Source organism: Balaenoptera acutorostrata, chromosome 8, assembly GCF_949987535.1.
Source record: "Balaenoptera acutorostrata chromosome 8, mBalAcu1.1, whole genome shotgun sequence".
NCBI lineage: Eukaryota > Metazoa > Chordata > Mammalia > Artiodactyla > Balaenopteridae > Balaenoptera > Balaenoptera acutorostrata.
In genome coordinates this window covers 88,212,543-88,231,376 of record NC_080071.1, presented here as the reverse complement: position 1 = coordinate 88,231,376, position 18,834 = coordinate 88,212,543, and the positions used below count along the sequence as shown (strand labels likewise).

The 18,834-nt window shown below is 40.5% G+C and overlaps 1 protein-coding gene across 6 annotated transcripts in view; it reads right to left on the bottom strand.

Annotated features, from left to right (window-relative positions):
- DGKD (diacylglycerol kinase delta) overlaps positions 1-18,834 on the bottom strand; it is a 107,773-nt gene that overhangs the window by 88,014 nt on the left and 925 nt on the right. The gene's annotated exons all lie outside the window — the stretch shown is intronic.

Here is an 18,834-nt window from a genome sequence, read left to right as displayed (position 1 = left end):
GAAAATCCTAAAGACTCCACACAAAAACTGTTAGAACTGATTAAATGAATTCAGCAAGGCAGCAGTATGCAAAATTAACACAGAGAAATCAGCTGCATTTCTTTACACTAATAATGAAATGTCAGAAAGAAAAAGTTAAAAAAAAAATCCCTTTTAAAATCACATCAAAAAATAAATAAATAAAATACTTAGGAATAAACCTGACTAAGGAGGTGAAAGACACATATGCTGAGAACTATAAAACACTGATAAAGGAAACTGATTCAAAGAAATGGAAAGGTATCCCATGCTCATGGATTGGAAAAATTAATATTGTTAAAACGGTCACACTACCCAAAGCAATCTACAGATTTCATGTGAGCCCTATCAAATCACCTGTGACATTTTTCACAGAACTATAACAAATAATCATAAAATGTATGTGGAACCACAAAAAACCCAGAATTGCCAAAGCTATCCTAAGGAAAAAGAACGAAGCTGGAGGCATAACCCTCCCAGACTTCAGACGATACTACAAAGCTACATTAATCAAAGCAGCATGGTACTGGCACAAAAACAGACATATGGATCAATGGAACAGAACAGAGAGCCCAGAAATAAACTCACACACTTACAGTCAATTAATCTTCAATAAAGGAGGCAAGAATATACCATGGAGAAAAGACAGTCTCTTCACCAAGTGGTGTTGGGAAAGCTGGACAGATGCCTGTAAATCAATGAAGTTAGAACACTCCCTCACACCATACACAAAAATAAACTCAAAACGGCTTAAAGACTTAAATATAAGACATGACACCATAAAACTCCTAGAAGAGAACATAGGTAAAACATTCTCTGACATAAATCATAGCAATGTTTTCTTAGGTCAGTCTCCCAAGGCAAAAGAAATAAAAGCAAAAATAAATGAATGGGACCCAATCAAACTTATAAACTTTTGCACAGCAAATGAAACCATAAAGAAAACAAAAAGATGACCTACAGAATGGGAGAAAATATTTGAAAACAGTGTGACCAAAAAGGGCTTAATTTCCAAAATATACAAACAGCTCATACAGTTCAGTATCAGAAAAACAAACAACCCAATCAAAAAATGGGCAGAAGACCTAAGTAGACATTTCTCCAAAGAAGACATACAGATGGCCAACAGGCACATGAAGAGATGCTCAACATCATTAATTACTAGGAATTCCCTGGTAGTCCAGTAGTTTGGACTCCGTGCTTTCACTGCTGAGGGCCCAGGTTCAATCCCTGGTTGGCGAACTAAGATCCCACAAGCTGCGTGGTGTGACCAAGGAAAAAAAAAAAAAGTAAAATAAAATAAAACATCGCTAGTTATTAAAGAAATGCAAATCAAAGCTATAATGAGGTACCACCTCACACCAATCAGAATGGCCATCATTAAAAAGTCTACAAATAGTAAATGCTGGAGAGGGTGTGCAGAAAAGGGAACCCTCCTACACTGTTGGTGGGAATGCAAATTGGTGCAGCCACTATGGAGAACAGTATGGAGGTTCCTTAAAAAACTGAAAATAGAGTTACCATATGATTCAGCAATCCCACTCCTGGGCAAATCACCACAGAAAACTCTAATTCGAAAAGATACATGCATCCCAATGTTCACAGCAGCATTATTTACAATAGCCAAGACATGGAAGCAACCTAAGTGTCCACCAGCAGATGAACGGATAAAATGGATAACTAATAAGAACCTGCTGTTTAAAAAAATAAATAAAATTAAAAGAAAAAAACTTTCACTACATTTTTTTTCTCTCTTTAAAACTATAACTTTGAAAGGCCTACTCTTGAAGGTCAGGGTGAATTCCACTGAAATTCAATGTGGTCAATATGATTTGTAGTCTTCAGAGATTCAAAATAAATAAATGAAAAAAAGAAAAAAAAAGATGTGGTATATACATACACACACACACACACACGCAAACACACTGGAATATTACTCAGCCATAAAAAAGAATGAAATAATGTCATTGGCAGCAACAGGGGTGGACCTAGAGAGTATCATACTAAGTGAAGTAAGTCAGAGAGAGAAAGACCAATATCATATGATATAATTTATATGTGGAATCTAAAAAAATGATACAAATGAACTTATTTACAAAACAGAAACAGACTCACAACAAACTTATGGTTATCAAAGGGGAAGGGGGGAGGGATAAATTAGGAGCTTGGGATTAACAGATACACACTGCTATATATAAAATAGATAAACAACAAGGACCTACTGCATAGCACAGGGAACTATATTCAATACCTTGTAATAACCTATAATGGAAAAGAATCTGAAAAAGTGTGTGTGTGTATGTGTGTATGTGTGTATATATATATATGAATCACTTTGCTTTACACCAGAAACTAACACAACATTATAAATCAACTATACTTCAATAAAATTTTTTTAAAAATAAAAAGAGTGAAAAGACAGCCCACAGAATGGGAGAAAATATTTGCAAATCGTGTATCTGATAACTGTCTATTATCCAAAATATATAAAGAACTCTTACAACTCAACAACAAAAAAATAACCCAATTTTAAAATGGGCAAAGGACTGGAATAGACATTTCTCCAAATAAGATATATAAATGGCCAACAAGCACGTGAAAAGATGCTCAACACCATTAGTCATTAAGGAAATGCAGATCAATACCATGAGATACCACTTCACACCATCCAGGATGGCCGTAATCAAAATTAAAAAAGAGAAAGAGAGAAGGGAAGGAAGAAAGGGCAGAAAATAACAAGTGTTGACAAGTGTGAAGAAATTGAAACCCTCAAACATTGCTGCTGGAAATGTACAATGCTGCAGCCATTGTGAAAAAGTTTGGAAACTCCTAAGTAAGATGAACACAGAATTACCCAGCAATTCCACTCCCTAGGTATACACCCAAAAGAACTGAAGACAGACATTCAAACAGTATTCATAGCAGCTCTACTCACAATAGCCAAAGGGTAGAAGCAATTCAAATATACATCAACAGATAAACAGATAAAACAAATGGAGTATTATTCCATACAGTGAATGTTATTCAGCCATAAAAAGGAATGAAGTACTGACACACGCTACAACATGGATGAACCCTGAAACATTATGCTAAGAGAAAGATGCCAGACACAAAAGGCCACACACATATTTTATGATTCCATTTACGTGAACTATCCAGAACAAGCAAACCCACAGAGATGGAAAGCAGGGTAGTGGCTGCCAGGGGCTGAGGAAGAAGAGGGAGTGGGGAATGACTTCTTAATGCGGAAGGGGTTTCAACGTGGGGGATAAAGAAGTTCTGGAAGTGAAAGTGGTGATGGAAGGGTGACCCTCTTCCATCTTGCCCCGAGGACAAAGCACTGCTCATCCTGGAGCCTGAGGTGTACCTCACCACCCTGGAGCCAGAGGAGCCAGGCCCAGGAAAACCACCACAAACCAGGCGCCCTTCACCTTCAGATGCAGAAGAGCAGAGCCAGCCAGAAATGGGTGGCAGGTGACCCAAAACCTCCCACTACTCAGACTGAGATGGCGGGGAGAGTCACTGGACCTGGGCCCAGTTTCATACGGGACTCACATCTCTTCCAGAGCCAAGCACACAGCTAACAGCAGTTCAAACCCACAGAGCAGCAAATACCATTCAAGGATCAATAAATCAAAACAAAAACAAAAAAGTGGAGGTGGGAGTTTGAAGATATACCATAAAGCACATACATAAATCTGAAATGAATTATTACAGAAAACGGAAGACCTTTTTAGAAAATATGTGCCTCTACTAAAAAATTAAATTTTTTTTAAAGAACAGGGAGCACCAATGTGAACAATATGAAATTAAAAGACAACAAGCTGGGCTTCCCTGGTGGCGCAGTGGTTGAGAATCTGCCTGCCAATGCAGGGGACACGGGTTCGAGCCCTGGTCTGGGAAGATCCCACATGCCACGGAGCAACTGGGCCCGTGAGCCACAACTACTGAGCCTGCGTGTCTGGAGCCTGTGCTCCGCAACAAGAGAGGCCGCGATGGTGAGAGGCCCGCGCACCGCGATGAAGAGTGGTCCCCACTTGCCACAATTAGAGAAAGCCCTCGCAGAGAAACGAAGACCCAACACAGTCATAAATAAATAAATAAAAGAACGTGAATTTCTTTAAAAAAAAAAAAAAAGACAACAAGCTAAGATACAGGCCATGATTAGGATAGGAAGCAAAAATAATCACACTACAGCAGAATTTAAATCCACATGGAAGGGGCTACAGGGGAAATGCACACTGCAGAAAATGTCATTGATGGTGCACAGGACAAAACTGAGGTGCCCACAGAATGCTGCTGGATACAGTGGAGAGGAGAAAAGACTGAGAGAAAAGCTCATGGACAGAGTGGTGAAGGGACAGATTATCTAACCTACAAATTATAAGAACCACCCAAAAGGAACACAAAATAAATGGAGATGCAATAATCAGAGGTAGAGAAGACAAAAGCTTTCCACCTCATTTATTAATACTGCCCCAAAAAGGAAAGCAAAGAGCTGCCAGCCTGATGTGCTGAAATCACTGGGCACTGTCTGTCCCAGGCACAGGAGAGAGAAGGACAGCATCACACATGGGCCATCCCCTCTGCCCTGCAACCCCACCTCTGGGCTCCATCCTGAAGATTAAAAGACAGATCGTGACACAGCAAGCAAGTGCTCGAAGACCAAAGAGCCAGCTTGAAGGGGCTCTCCTGGGAAAATGGGGACAATCTGAGCATGAAAAAGAATCAGACTATAACTGATTACAAAACTGAATAAAAAGTCATGAATCCACAGTGATAACCCCCCCTCTCCCAGCAGAGAGAGAGAGAGAGAGAGAAACAAAACAAAACCATTTGCCTCCACTAGGAGTGACTATTCTACCAAACGCTTACTTTGAAAATTGGTAATTGAACAGAAAGAATCCAGCAATTACTCTGCCTTTGGTAGGAAGAAATTGTACTCGTTCCCCAGCTGAACTGGGAAAAATTTACCAAATACCAACAGATAATTGTGGAAGAAATGACAGAAAGCTGAGGGAGGGGGTAGGTCCATTTTTCAAACTCTCTCAAGTTCTCTTAATAAAACTGATTCAGGCCAGTTATTATGTATAAATGCTGAAAATCATTTGATAAATAGTTGTTGGATAAAAGGATTATCTGCAGGGTGTCTAGGAATCACCTCACAGATTACTTCCTAATCTCAAAGAAGGAAATCCACATTTCCAGTAGAAATATCTAGCATCTCCACATAAACCAAATGATGACACAGCAGAGGAGACTGCCTGCCTGACAGGACATAGAACATCCCACACCTAGGAGATTTGCCCAAAACATCAACCTGAATATAACTGAGTCTTCAAACCTCTCTTCCAGTTTATAGCAAATACAGAGTATAAAAGAACGATGCAAAAGAAACCATGAGGAAACAATCAGACAAATCCAGAAACAGATTTTACAAGACAACTGCCCTTGTCTCTTCAAAAAGTCAGTGTCGGAAAGGGGAGAGGAGGGGAGGGGAGAGAGGGCGAAGGTTGCTGAGGGCAGCTGTCCTAGGTTAAGAGACTAAAGAGATACAACCAATGCATGAATTTTGATTGGTACATGGTTCCCAAAAGGGAGGCTATAAAAGGCATTTTTGGTTCAACTGGGGAAAACTAAAAAGGATATAGATATTGGAAAATTACAATTAATATCTTAGGTGTAATAATGGTATATAGGAAAATGTCCTTATTTTTAGGAGTACTTATTTGTAGGAGTTTAGGTGTAAAAATGGACCATATAGGAAATGTCATTTTTAGAAGATACACATTGAGCTCTTTAGGGATAGACTGTCACGATGCCTACAAATGGTTTAGTAAATCATTTATTTCTATTTAATACATATAGATAAAGCATATTTGGCAATATGTTACCAATTGCTGAATCCTGATAGTAAGTATATTAGGTACCTTTTTAATTTTTCACAATAAAAAATTGAAGAGCTTTCCTTGCAAAGTATTCTTCACAGAATATGTGGTACAACCATTACAAAGGATAAGAAAAAAGAGATTTTAATAACATGGAGAAATGCTCATAACATTAAAGTGAAAACTTACATATAGTTTCATTTCAACTAAATTAAACATATCCAGAAAAACAGCCCAGAAGGGAATACCAAAGTAACAATAAAGCTAGTGCTGGTGGACCTCCGGGTGCTGAAATCCATGACTTTCTTCCCCAGCCCTCGCCCAGCTCTCCTACTTCCTTCTCAGACTGGCCCTCCTCCTCTACTCACTTCCTAAAAGCCAATGGCCCCAGATCTGCCCAGACCCCCTTCCACTATCCACTATTCTCCCTCTCAGGCTCTGAGGAACCATTCCTACTGTTTCCGCATGACTGTTATGGGGCTGGACAGAACACAGTAGGAAGAGGTGTAATCTGGAATCTATGAGACCCAGGTGGCTTCAGGGCACACCCACAAGCCACCTAACTGCCTCTGTGTCCCTCATCTGTGAAGCTGGCAGAGTTGAGAAGAAGAGGATCCTGGATACCATGCAGCAGAGCTCAGTGAGAGCAGAGCTGGTCCCCACTGGTCCTCAACCACAGCTCCTCATTGGAAAGAGCTCCATTTGCCAGCCAGTCACGGGAAACACGAGCCTCCTCTTCCTCCTCCCCCTTCCCCTCCCCCTCCTCCCCAACACCCCCACCAAACAATCACCGAGTTCTCACAATGTCAAATCCAGCTAATTCTCTCCATCACCACTACCACAACCTTGGCCCAGGCTACCATCATCTCTCACCACATGGGTCAGCCAGCATCCACTCAGGCGGCCACAACACAGCCAGAGCAATCTTTCCAACCTGGGTCAGATGTCTCACTCCTTCCTAAAATCTTAAAGCAATAGTATCCCGCTATTACAGAGCTCCTACCCGGCTCCCTAGCCTCATGGCACAATCAAGGTCTCCTCAACTCTTGCTAACTCTATCCACACCAGCTTTCTTTCAGCCTCTTGATTTCCCCAAGCTCCCTCTGGCCACAGGGCCTTTGCATACCTCTTTGACCAACTACCTCCTCCTCATTCTATTTATCTTTTTTTAAAAATCTTTTTCAGTACAGCACAGGGAATATAATGACTTTAAATGGAGTATAATCTATGAAAATATTGAATCACCATGGTGTACACTGGAAACTAATATAATGTTGTAAATCAACTATACTTCAATTTAAAAAATCTTTTTCATTACAAAATAGCACACATAAAGTCCGCGAAACAAAAATGTACAATTATCACAAGCTGAGAACCCAATTAACCACCACCTAGGTGAAGAAACAACACTACCGGCCCTGCAGAAGCTCCCTCTCTCAAGGACCATCCAGTCACTACCCACCACCTCCCACCACCCCGACTTCTCTGGTAATCGTCTTCCTTGCTCGCAGCTTAAACACACAAGCAGGCAAGTCTAAACTCCTTAGCGTCCTACCTGTTCTGAACTGGATGTAAACGGAATCATACAGAATGTACTCTTTTATGTCTAGCTTTTTTGGCCTGCAACGTTAATGGCTGTGATTAATCCTTAAATCAGCAGGTAGCAGTAGTTCATTTTCACTGATGTACAGCATTCTCTTGTAAGAACATACTATAATTTATCAATTCTACTGCTGACAGACACTTGGGTTGCTTCCACTTTTGAGCTGTTACAAATAATACACTAGTAATATTCTTGTACATGCCTCTTGGAGTACATTTGCTTACATAAGCTATTAGATATATACCCAGAAGTAGAAATGCTGAAACATAGGGTATACATGCCTTCAACTTTAATAGATGCTGCTACACTGTCTTGTAAAGTGATGTTACCAATTTAATATTCCCACCACAGCATTCCCTTGCTCCACATCCTTACTAACACCTGAAGAGACACCATATGGAAGATACGTATAGGGCAAGATATTGGCGGGCGGGGGGTAGAGCATCCATGCCCGCTCTGGGTGTGCTACCCTCTCAGCATATTAATGCATTCACCAACCCAGAAGCTCCCCGAATCTCCTTGTTAAAGAGATTTTATAACTCAAACCTCCAGCCCCACTCCACTCCTAGGAAGTTGGGGGTAAGGCTGAAAGTTCCCACCTCTAACCGCTTATTTGGTCTTTCTGGTGACCAGCTGCCATCCTGAAGCTATCTAAGGGCCCCACCCTGAGTCACCTTATTAGCATAAATTCAGGTGTAGTCAAAAGAGGCTTCCAGGGTTGGGCAAAGCACAGTCCATGAGCAAATCCAGCCATCACCTATTTTTGTGAAGAACACAGCCATGCCCATGTTGCCTATAGCTGCTTCTACACTACAATGCAGAGTTGAGTAGCAGCCACAGAAATGGTGTACAGCCACAAGCCTTAAATATTTACTATCTGGCCCTTTACCGAAAAAGCTTGACATCCCTCTCCCCTTTCCAATTTGAGTATGAATGAATGTTGAATTTTATCAAAATGTTTTTCCTGCAACTGGTACCACAGCTGTTAGCCTCGAGAAGTGTTATCCTTGTCTTACAGGAAACCACCAGAAGAGAAAAACAAGAGCCCACCAGAACTGGTTAGAACCAGCTAGGCCCAAGATGGCGGAAGCCCTGACCTCCAGTAGACCTAGGGCCGCATAAGCTCACGGTAATGCATTAGCGTGCTTAACGCATTAGCGTGCTTAACGACACACCCACCAGCGCCATGACAGCTGACAAGTACCATGACAACGACCAGAAGAGCCCATACAAGGACTAAAAAGGAGTACTGTCTCAGTTCCAGGTCCTAACCACACCCCTGTTCTCAGATAAGTCATGAATATTCCTCCCTCTCTTTACTCAATTCCCTCCCTTTTACCTTGACCCTCCTATACACATGGTGTTCCAGCCTAAACAGGGTTGAGAAGTTGATTTGCGAACTAAGTTCCCACTTCTCCATTCTTAGGCCATTGAATAAAGCTTGTGCGCTTGTGCCATTCCAATCTCGGCATCAGTTTTGTTACTGGCTGAGACACGGGGTCTCAGCCCAGACTAGTGGGTAACACATCTATGAGAAGATCATACAATTTGTTTAGGAATTTTTCACCTATGTTCATTAGTAATATTGGACTGTCATCTTCTTTTCTTATAAGGAACTTAGGTTTTATAATTTTGAAATTTTGCTGGTCTCAGGTCTCTATGTCCTGAAGATTTTATGTAAAACTGCTATTATTTCTTCCTTAAATGCTTAGAATTCACTGGTAAAGTCATCTGGGCCTAGAGTTGTCCTTGTTGGAAGATTTCAACTTATGGATTCAATATCTTTAATAGTTATAAAGACAATTTACATTTCTATTTGTGTCAGCTTTAAGTTGTGTTTTTCTAGGAATTTGTCCACTTCATCTAAAGATTCAAAGTATAAAGTTGTTTATAATACCTGCCTACTCTTTTTAACGTCTGCAAGATCTTCGATGATGTCCCTTTTTCATTCCTAACATTAATTATTTGCTTTCTCTAATTTTTTTCCTGATTACTCCTGCTGGGGTTTGTCAATTTTGTCAGATTTTTTTTTTTCCAAAGATGCCATTTCTGTCTTTGTTTATCCTTTCTAATGAGTATTTTTCATTTCGTTAAATTCTGCTCTTCATTATTTCCTTCATTCTATTTTCTTTGAGTTTAATGTGTTGCTAGTTTTCTAATCACCTAATACACAGCCTAGCTCATGGATTTTCAGCAGTCTTCTTTTGTAACATAAATGCATTTAAAGATATAAACCTCCCTCTAAACATTACTTCAGCGGTATCCCATTAGTTATACGTATTTTGCTATCATTCAACTGAAAACATTTTCTAGCTCTGACTCATAAGTTATTTGGAAACAAATTTCTAAATTTCCAGATATATGAGGATTTTCATTTTATTGATTTCTAGCTTAATTCCACTGTTGTTAGAGAACACAGTCTGTATAATTTCAATATTTTGAAATTTGTTGAGAATTGCCTTGTGGCCAGCACATAGTGAATTTTGACCAATGTGTCCTGTGCTTTTGAAAAGAATTTTGATTCTGCAATTGCTCGGTACAGTGTCCTATATATGTCCATTAGGTCAAGTTTAGTACTTTGTTGTTCAATTTTTCTTTATTTTTACAAATTTCTGTCTGCTTATCATAACAGCCTCTGAAACAGGCGTGTTTAATATCCCACTATGATCACAGATTTATTTCCATTACAGTTGTATTAATTTTTCTTCTAAATATTTTGAAGTTACATTAGGTATACAGAGTTTAAATTATTGTATCTAAAATAAAACTTTTATCATTTATCAGTATCATATCTTTATCTCTAATAATAAATTCTGCCCTCAAAGACTATTTTGCCGGACATTAAAATACTACAGCAACTTTCTTTAGGTTGATGTGTGCATAGTATTTTTTCCCATTCTTTTACTTTCAATCTTTTTATATCCTTCTGTTTTAAATATATCTCTCTTAAATAACCTGGTCTGCTTTTGTTTTCTTACCTGTCTGACAATCTCTGACTTTTAACTGGAGCATTCAACTTCACTTACATTTAATGTGATTACTGCTATATTGGGATTTAAGTCTATCCACTTACTGTTTGCTTTCTCTTTGTTCCACTTGTTCAATGTTTCCTTTTCTCTCCTTTTTTTAAAAAATTTTATTGAAGTATAGTTGATTTACAGTGTTGTGTTAATTTCTGCTGTACAGCAAAGTGATTCAGTTATACATATATATATACACATTCTTTTTTATATTCTTTTTCATTATGGTTTATCACAGGGTACTGAATATAGTTCCCTGTGCTATACAATAGGATCTTGTTGTTTATCCATAACAGTTTGCATCTGCTAATCCCAAACTCCCAATCTCTCCCTCTCCCTTTTCTCTCCTTTCTTGCCTTCTTTCAGATTTGGAATTTCTTATTATTCAATTTTTCTTGCCTTTTAGCTTTGATACCATATCATCTTTCACAATTTAGTGGCTGCTGCACAGATTACAACATGTATCCCTGACTTGTCTAATATTAATTGGTTTTTTCTTTTTCCTGGAATTGCAAGGAAAACTTTAAACAGTTTTATTCCATTTACCTCCTTTCTGACTTACATACCGTTGCTATGTATTTTAGTTCTATATATATTTTAAACCCAAAGACAGATGGAGAGATATACTATGTTCTTGGATTGGAAGAATCAACATTGTGAAAATGACTATACTACCCAAAGCAATCTACAGATTCAATGCAATCCCTATCAAACTACCAATGGCATTTTTCACAGAACTAGAACAAAAAATTTCACAATTTGTATGGAAACACAAAAGACCCTGAATAGCCAAAGCAATCTTGAGAAAGAAAAGCAGAGCTGGAGGAATCAGGCTCCTGGACTTCAGACTATACTACAAAGCGACAGTAATCAAGACAGTATGGTACTGACACAAAAAGATAAATATAGATCAATGCAACAGGATAGAAAGCCCAGAGATAAACCCATGCACATATCGTCACCTTATTTTTGATAAAGGAGGCAAGAATATACAATGGAGAAAAGACAGCCTCTTCAATAAGTGGTGCTGGGAAAACTGGACAGCTACATGTAAAAGAATGAAATTAGAACATTTCCTAACATCATACACAAAAATAAACTCAAAATGGATGAAAGGGGCTTCCCTGGTGGCGCAGTGGTTGAGAATCTGCCTGCTAATGCAGGGGACACGGGTTCGAGCCCTGGTCTGGGAAGATCCCACATGCCAAGGAGCAACTGGGCCCGTGAGCCACAACTACTGAGCCTGCGCGTCTGGAGCTTGTGCTCCGCAACAAGAGAGGCCGCGACAGTGAGAGGCCCGCGCACCGCGATGAAGAGTGGCCCCCGCTTGCCGCAACTAGAGAAAGCCCTTGCACAGAAATGAAGACCCAACACAGCCAAAAATAAATAAATAAATAAATAATAAAAATAAAGGAATTCCTTTAAAAAAAAAAAAAAAATGGATGAAAGACCTAAATGTAAGGCCAGACACTATCAAACTCTTAGAGGAAAACATAGGCAGAACACTCTATGACATCAATCACAGCAAGATCCTTTTTGACCTATCTCCTAGAGAAATGGAAATAAAAACAAAAATAAACAAATGGGACTTAATGAAACTTAAAAGCTTTTGCACAGCAAAGGAAAACATAAACAAGACGAAAAGACAACCCTCAGAATGGGAGAAAATACTTGCAAATGAAGCAACTGACAAAGGATTAATTTCCAAAATTTACAAGCAGCTCATGCAGCTCAATATCAAAAAAACAAACAACCCAATCCAAAAATGGACAGAAGACCTAAATAGACATTTCTCCAAAGAAGATATACAGATTGCCAACAAACACATGAAAGGATGCTCAACATCACTGATCATTAGAGAAATGCAAGTCAAAACTACAATGAGGTATCACCTCACACCAGCCAGAATGGCCATCATGAAAAAATCTACAAACAGTAAATGCTGGAGAGGGTGTGGAGAAAAGGGAACCCTCTTGCACTGTTGGTGGGAATGCAAATTGATACAGCCACTATGGAGAACAGTATGGAAGTTCCTTAAAAAACTAAAAATAGAACTACCATATGACCCAGCAATCCCACTACTGGGCATATACCCTGAGAAAACCATAATTCAAAAAGAGTCATGTACCACAATGTTCATTGCAGCTCTATTTACAATAGCCAGGACACAAACAAAAACACCCCTTGATGTTTCCTTCATTATGGGTCTGCACACAAAAAATTGATTTTGTTTATTTGAAAACATCTTTATTTCAGCTTTATTTCTGAAGGATCTTTTGGCTGAGTAAAGAATTAGGGTTAGCAGTTTCTTCCAGCACTTAAACTTTGACTGACTTCTGCTTCCATGGCTTCTGTTAAGAACACAGCTGTCAATCTCACTGTTGCTCTTTTGAGGGTAATCTGTCTCCAGTTGCTTTCAAGTCTCCTCTTCATCTGTGGTTTTCAGCAGTTTTATTATGAAGTGGTAGGTGAGGCTTTCTTTGTGTTCACATGGCTACTGAATCTGTGGGTGGTGCCTTTTTATAGTTGTGGGAAGTTCTCAGGCATTATCTTTACAAATGTTGTTTCTGCCCAATTTTCTCATAAAAGACCTTTTCACTGTTATCTCTGACTCCTGCCTTATCTGCTAATTTCTCCATTTTTTTATGTCTCCAGGCTTCCTTATGGGTAATTTTCTTTTGAGCTATCTTCTGGGCTACTGAATTCTTTCTTCAGCCGTGTCTATTCTACCCTTCCTTTGAGAACTTAACTTTGATTATTACATTTTCCAGTTTTAGAATTTTCATTTGGTTCTTTTTTAGTTTCTAGTTCTCTGCCAGAATTCTCAGTCTGGTCTTTTATCTCCTTAAACACAGTAAGCATAGTTGTTTCAAAATCTGTGTCTGATGTCTAGAGCCCCTGTTAATCTGTCTTTATAGTCTGCTGTTTCCATTGGTTTTAATTCATGTGGCCTTGCCTCCCCGTGTGTCTGTTCTTCATTGAACACCAAACAGTGAATTTACAACATGGCTTGTGAAAATAACTGGACGACTGGATGATGTCATCTCCCTCTACAGGGGACTGAAGTTGCTTCTGTTAAGCACCTAAAAACAACAGCACTCTGGGATTACCTTAATTTCAGAGACCTGACATGCTATGAAGCATGACTGCAGGCCTTTGGAAGTCCTACTTCTAATCCTCCTCATTCCTTGGAAGTGGCTTTTTGGGATCCTAAACCAAATTGAGGGAGCTCACCCAGGATTGCTGCCCTTTGGCAGATCCCAATACCTCAGGTCCCACAGGCATTTCTGACTGCTTCACAGAGCTCAGCCCCTTGGCGTCCCCTTCAGAGTCAGTACATGCCCTACGTTAATTTCCTGTGGCTGCCCTATAACCAAGGCCACAGACTGGGAGGCTTAAACAACAGAAATTTGTTGTCCCACAGTCCAGGAAGCTAGAAGTCCAAAATCAAGGTGTCAGCAGGGCCACGCTCCCTCTAAAGGATCCAGGGGAGATTCTATCTATTACCTCTTCTAGTGGCCCCACCTGGTCCTTGGTTTGTGACAGCACAGATCTAAATTGCTGGCTCTGTTTTCACATGGCTTTTTTCTCTGTGTGTTCCTTTGTGTCCAAATCTTCCTCCTCTTGCTTTTACAAAGACACCAGACATTAGATTTAGAGTCCTTTCATCACCAAAACAACCCTACAATACCTATGTGGTTATTCTATTAATGCCTTCTTCAGACTACTAGCTCTAGGGGTGTTCTTTGTTGCTCAGGAAGGCCCCCCCAAGTGCCAGCACACTGAACAATATTAAGGTCTCCACTATTTGCTGAGTTAAACTGAATCTGTGAAATAAAGAAAATAACACCTAGCCCATGCTATACCCACTAGTATTCAATACATTAACAATTTTTTAAAAAGATACTCACTGTTAACTGTCTGCCAGATTTGTTTTTATTTGCTATTCTGGCTGCTAGAGATGGAGACTCACCCAGATCAGCTTGAGCTGGGGGCAGAGGGGTTCAGGGGGATGGCTACTAGTCAAGATATAAAAAGTGAACAATCAGAAAGACAGAAATAATCATAAAAGCAACCATTTATTGAATGCTCATAATATGCCAGGCTCAACGCTAAATGAGCGTTGCACAAAGACTACTTCACTTGATTCTATGAGTTACTGTCATCATTTTTATTTTACAGATCTGAGAACTATTATTATCACTTCTATTTTGCAGAGATAGAAACTAAGGCTCAGGAACACACACCTAACATTTACTGTCACCACTCGTTACCCAAGAACTAGTATTTTCCCTATTTACAGATAAGGAAACCAAGTCTTGAGAGGTTTGGAGACTTGTTCGTGACACCAAAGTTTAGACTCTTAAATACTGCTACATACTAGCTTTAAAAAAACCTTTTAGGGACTTCTCTGGTGGTCCAGTGGTTAAGAATCTATCTTGCAATGCAAGGGATGCCACTTCAATCCCTGGTCAGGGAACTAAGATCCCACATGCCTCGGGGCAACTAAGCCCGCGAGCCACAACTAGAGAGAGGCCCACGTGCCACAACGAAAGACCCCACGTGCTGCAACTAAGACCCGACACAGCCAAAAAATAAATAAATAAATATTTAAGGAAAAAAAAAAAACCTTTTTTTACCACTTCACACCCATTAGGATAGCTATAATCAAAAAGATAAAACAACTGAGGACATGGAGAAACTGGAACCCTCATACCTTACTAGTGGAAATGTAAAATAGTGCAGTCACTTTGGAAAACAGTCTGGCAGTTTCTCAAAGACTAAGCGTAGAGTTACCATGTGACCCAGCAAATCTACTCCTAGGTATATATCCACCAGAAATGAAACATATGTACACACAGAAATATGTACATGAATGTTCATAGCAGCATTATCCAGAATAGCCAAAAAGTGAAAATAACCCAAATGCCCATCAACAGATGAATGTAAATAAAACATAGTACATCCATACAATGGTATATTACTCAGCAGTAAAACGAAAAGAAGTACTGGCACAGGCTACAGCGTGGATGAATTTTGAACACATTTTACTAAGTGAAAGAAACCAGACACAAAGGGTACATACTGCATATTATATTTATATGAGATGTCCAGAATCAGCAAATCCACAAAATAGAAAGCAGACTAGCAGTTGCCTAGGGTTGAGAGAGTTGGGAGGAAACGGGGAGTAAATGCTAATGGTTATGGGTTTCCTTTTTTTTTTTTTTTTCCGTTGCGTTGGGTCTTCGTTGCTGCACGCGGGCTTTCTCTAGTTGTGGCGAGCAGGCTTCTCATTGCAGTGGCTTCTCTTGTTTCGGAGCACGGGCTCTAGGCGCACGGGCTTCAGTAGTTGTGGCACGTGGGCTCAGTAGTTGTGGCTCGAGGGCTCTAGAGCGCAGGCTCAGTAGTTGTGGTGCACAGGCTTAGTTGCTCCATGGCACGTGGGATCTTCCCGGACCAGGGATCGAACCTGTGTCCCCTGTATTGGCAGGAGGATTCTTAACTACTGCGCCACCAGGGAAGTCCCATGGGTTTCTTTTTGGGGTGATGAAAATGTTCTAAAACTGACTGTGGTGATGATTACACAACGGTGAATATACTAAAAACCACTGAACTGTATACTTTAAATGAGTGAGCTGTATGGTATGTGAATTTTGTCTTAGTAAAGCTGTTTTTTAAGTATTTTACAACTTGAACATTTTACTTACTTTCTACTAGTCTTCATTTCACAATGGAAAAAATACTTTGTTTAACTTTGAAATTAAGAATATAAGCACTTTAATGCCCAAAGCCAAAAATGTTAACTTTTTAAAAACTTTTAAATAAATTAAGCTCCATCTTAACTGATAAGGCTTCACAGAATCACACTGTTCTCTACTCAGATTTCAAAATACCTTATAATGTGTTCATAAACTAATCTACCGGTGTATTAGTTCCATTTTCTTTTTTCCACACTAGGTATGTGGTCCTATAAAATCACTACTGTGTACTATGGTAAGGAAATGAAAAGAAGTAATGTGTTTGCTGGGGACAGTTGGAACATATGAAAATATCAGACATACATGAAATGCTAAACTAATAAACGACCATCTCAAATCTATACACATCAAATTTTCAAAGACTTTCCCCATCAAAGACTTGGGGAAAAGTTTTAAAAGAACCTCACGAATAAAGATTTTTTTTGGCGCTTGGTAAGGCTTCTCTTTACACACGTCGTTATGGTCTTGTTTCTCAACGTCTGGTCCATGACCAGCAGCAGCAGCATCTCCTGGGAGGTGATAAATGCAGAACCTCTAGCCCCACTCCAGACCTACTCAACCAGAATCTGCATTTTAACAAGATCCCGAGGGGACGTGTCTGCACATGAAAATGTGAGAATCACTGTCATAAGACATTTCCTTTTCTTTTTCCATTAAGACAGCTCTAGCTCGCACTGGACTAACGTTTCACAAACTTGACACACATACAGCTCCGGTCCTGGGCCAGCTTGTCCTCAGTGCCATTCCTCACTCTTCCGCTCTACTCCAAATTGCAGATGGGCTGATCCCTGCAGGCTGGGTTTCCCAAGCAGGAGGGGGCATGGGGTGAGTCTCCAGGAGCAGCTGTGTCCTTCCAAGCCTCCAGCCCCCGCCAGATGACCCATGGTGGTTCCAGCCTCTGGCGACTGGTAGCTGTTCCTGATATGCTGCCTCCCGGCTTGTCCTCCAGCTTCGGGGTGGCAGTGGTTTCCTGTTTGCTGCCTCATCACAGGGTTGCCTCACTGCCCACTGTTTGCATTCTCAATTCTTCAGCACCTGCGCGACCACTCCCCATTGAACACTCTCTGTTTTAAATACTTAAAGTGGGTCGTTCCTTTTTGGACTCAAAATGATACCCCATACCATTCTGGATATTTCCCCTGTGCACCACATACACCAGAGGAATTTTCTGAATGGCTTATCTGCTTTAAAAGGGGGAGTGGGGAAGGGAGGTCGGGAGCTACCACACACACAGTAAACCTCACATTCCATCAATCTCTAACACAAAAGAAAACTCAACCTTAAGCTATTTGTACAGCAGATGTGACTGTATTCAGAAACTCAAGTCCTCAGGGTGTATTTTTAACACTCTACCCATCACTCCTCCTCAGCCAGAACAGCTGGTATAACAGCTATTGTTTTAAGAGGGAAAAAAAAGCCTCTTTAAGAACAGAATTCTGGACAAACACTGGAATCTCTGAGAGATCAAATCTTAATAACAGTTGTAAATCACATGATCCAACCCATACTGGGCACACACCATGCTTGAGGACCAAGCAACAGGTGAGAACAACTCCTATCAGTACCATTTAGGGCTCCTTGGAGATCTTTCTAAAAGCACCTCTGACCCATCACTCTCACGCTCTGAATAATCCTTAGTGGCTCCCTCTTGCCCAAGGCCACAAACCCAACTCCAGGGCTATCCTTTCAAAATCCAGCCTGATCTACCTTTCCAGTCTCTTCCTCATTCCTCTCAATCTGACCCACTCACCTTCTGACCATTCCCAGGTGTGCCTAAACCTGCAGATACAACATTCAACTAGGTGGAAAGTCCTTCTTTCCTTACTTAGCCTGACAAACTCTTTCCCGCAAGATCCTGCCTCCCAGGGTAGCTGGATTCTCACTCCTCTAAGCTTCCACAACACTTACTACATCATACTGCCACATGCACGGGTGTCCATCTCCTCCTACAGGCTGGGAACCCCGAAATGGAGAAATTGCCTTCCATCTTGGGATCCTGACCATAGTTCAGATCCAGATCCAAGTTACTACCAGTGACACCCCGGGCAAGACACTTACCCTCTCCACCTCCAATTCCATAAGAAGGGAATGACAGACGACACCCAACACAGTGCGTTATCACCAATGCTAATGAGTTAACCCATGTAAAGTGCTGTAAAGTTAACCCAAGAAAAGTGCCTGGCACATAGTAAGCATTGGAGAATTGCTAGCGGTATAATTATTACTATTACTGTTATACCTGGAACAAAGGTTCAATACCTATGTGCTGAATAACTGGAGCACTTCACAATAAAACTGTTTGTAACATTAGGACAAAAGATTACCCCACCCCAGGTATCAGAGGCTGACATAAGATTAAGCAAGAAATGGCTCCCACGGTAAAAGTACCAGCTGAACTCACTGGCCCTGGAGGAAAAGCGCACTGCAGCGGGATGAGATAGTCTGTGCCAGCTGGATCTGCCCAGGCTGTCCACAGACCCAGTCTGCCCTCAGCCACCTGTCCAACCACCTGCCTGAGGAAGCCGTGTGCTAACACAGAGGGCTCA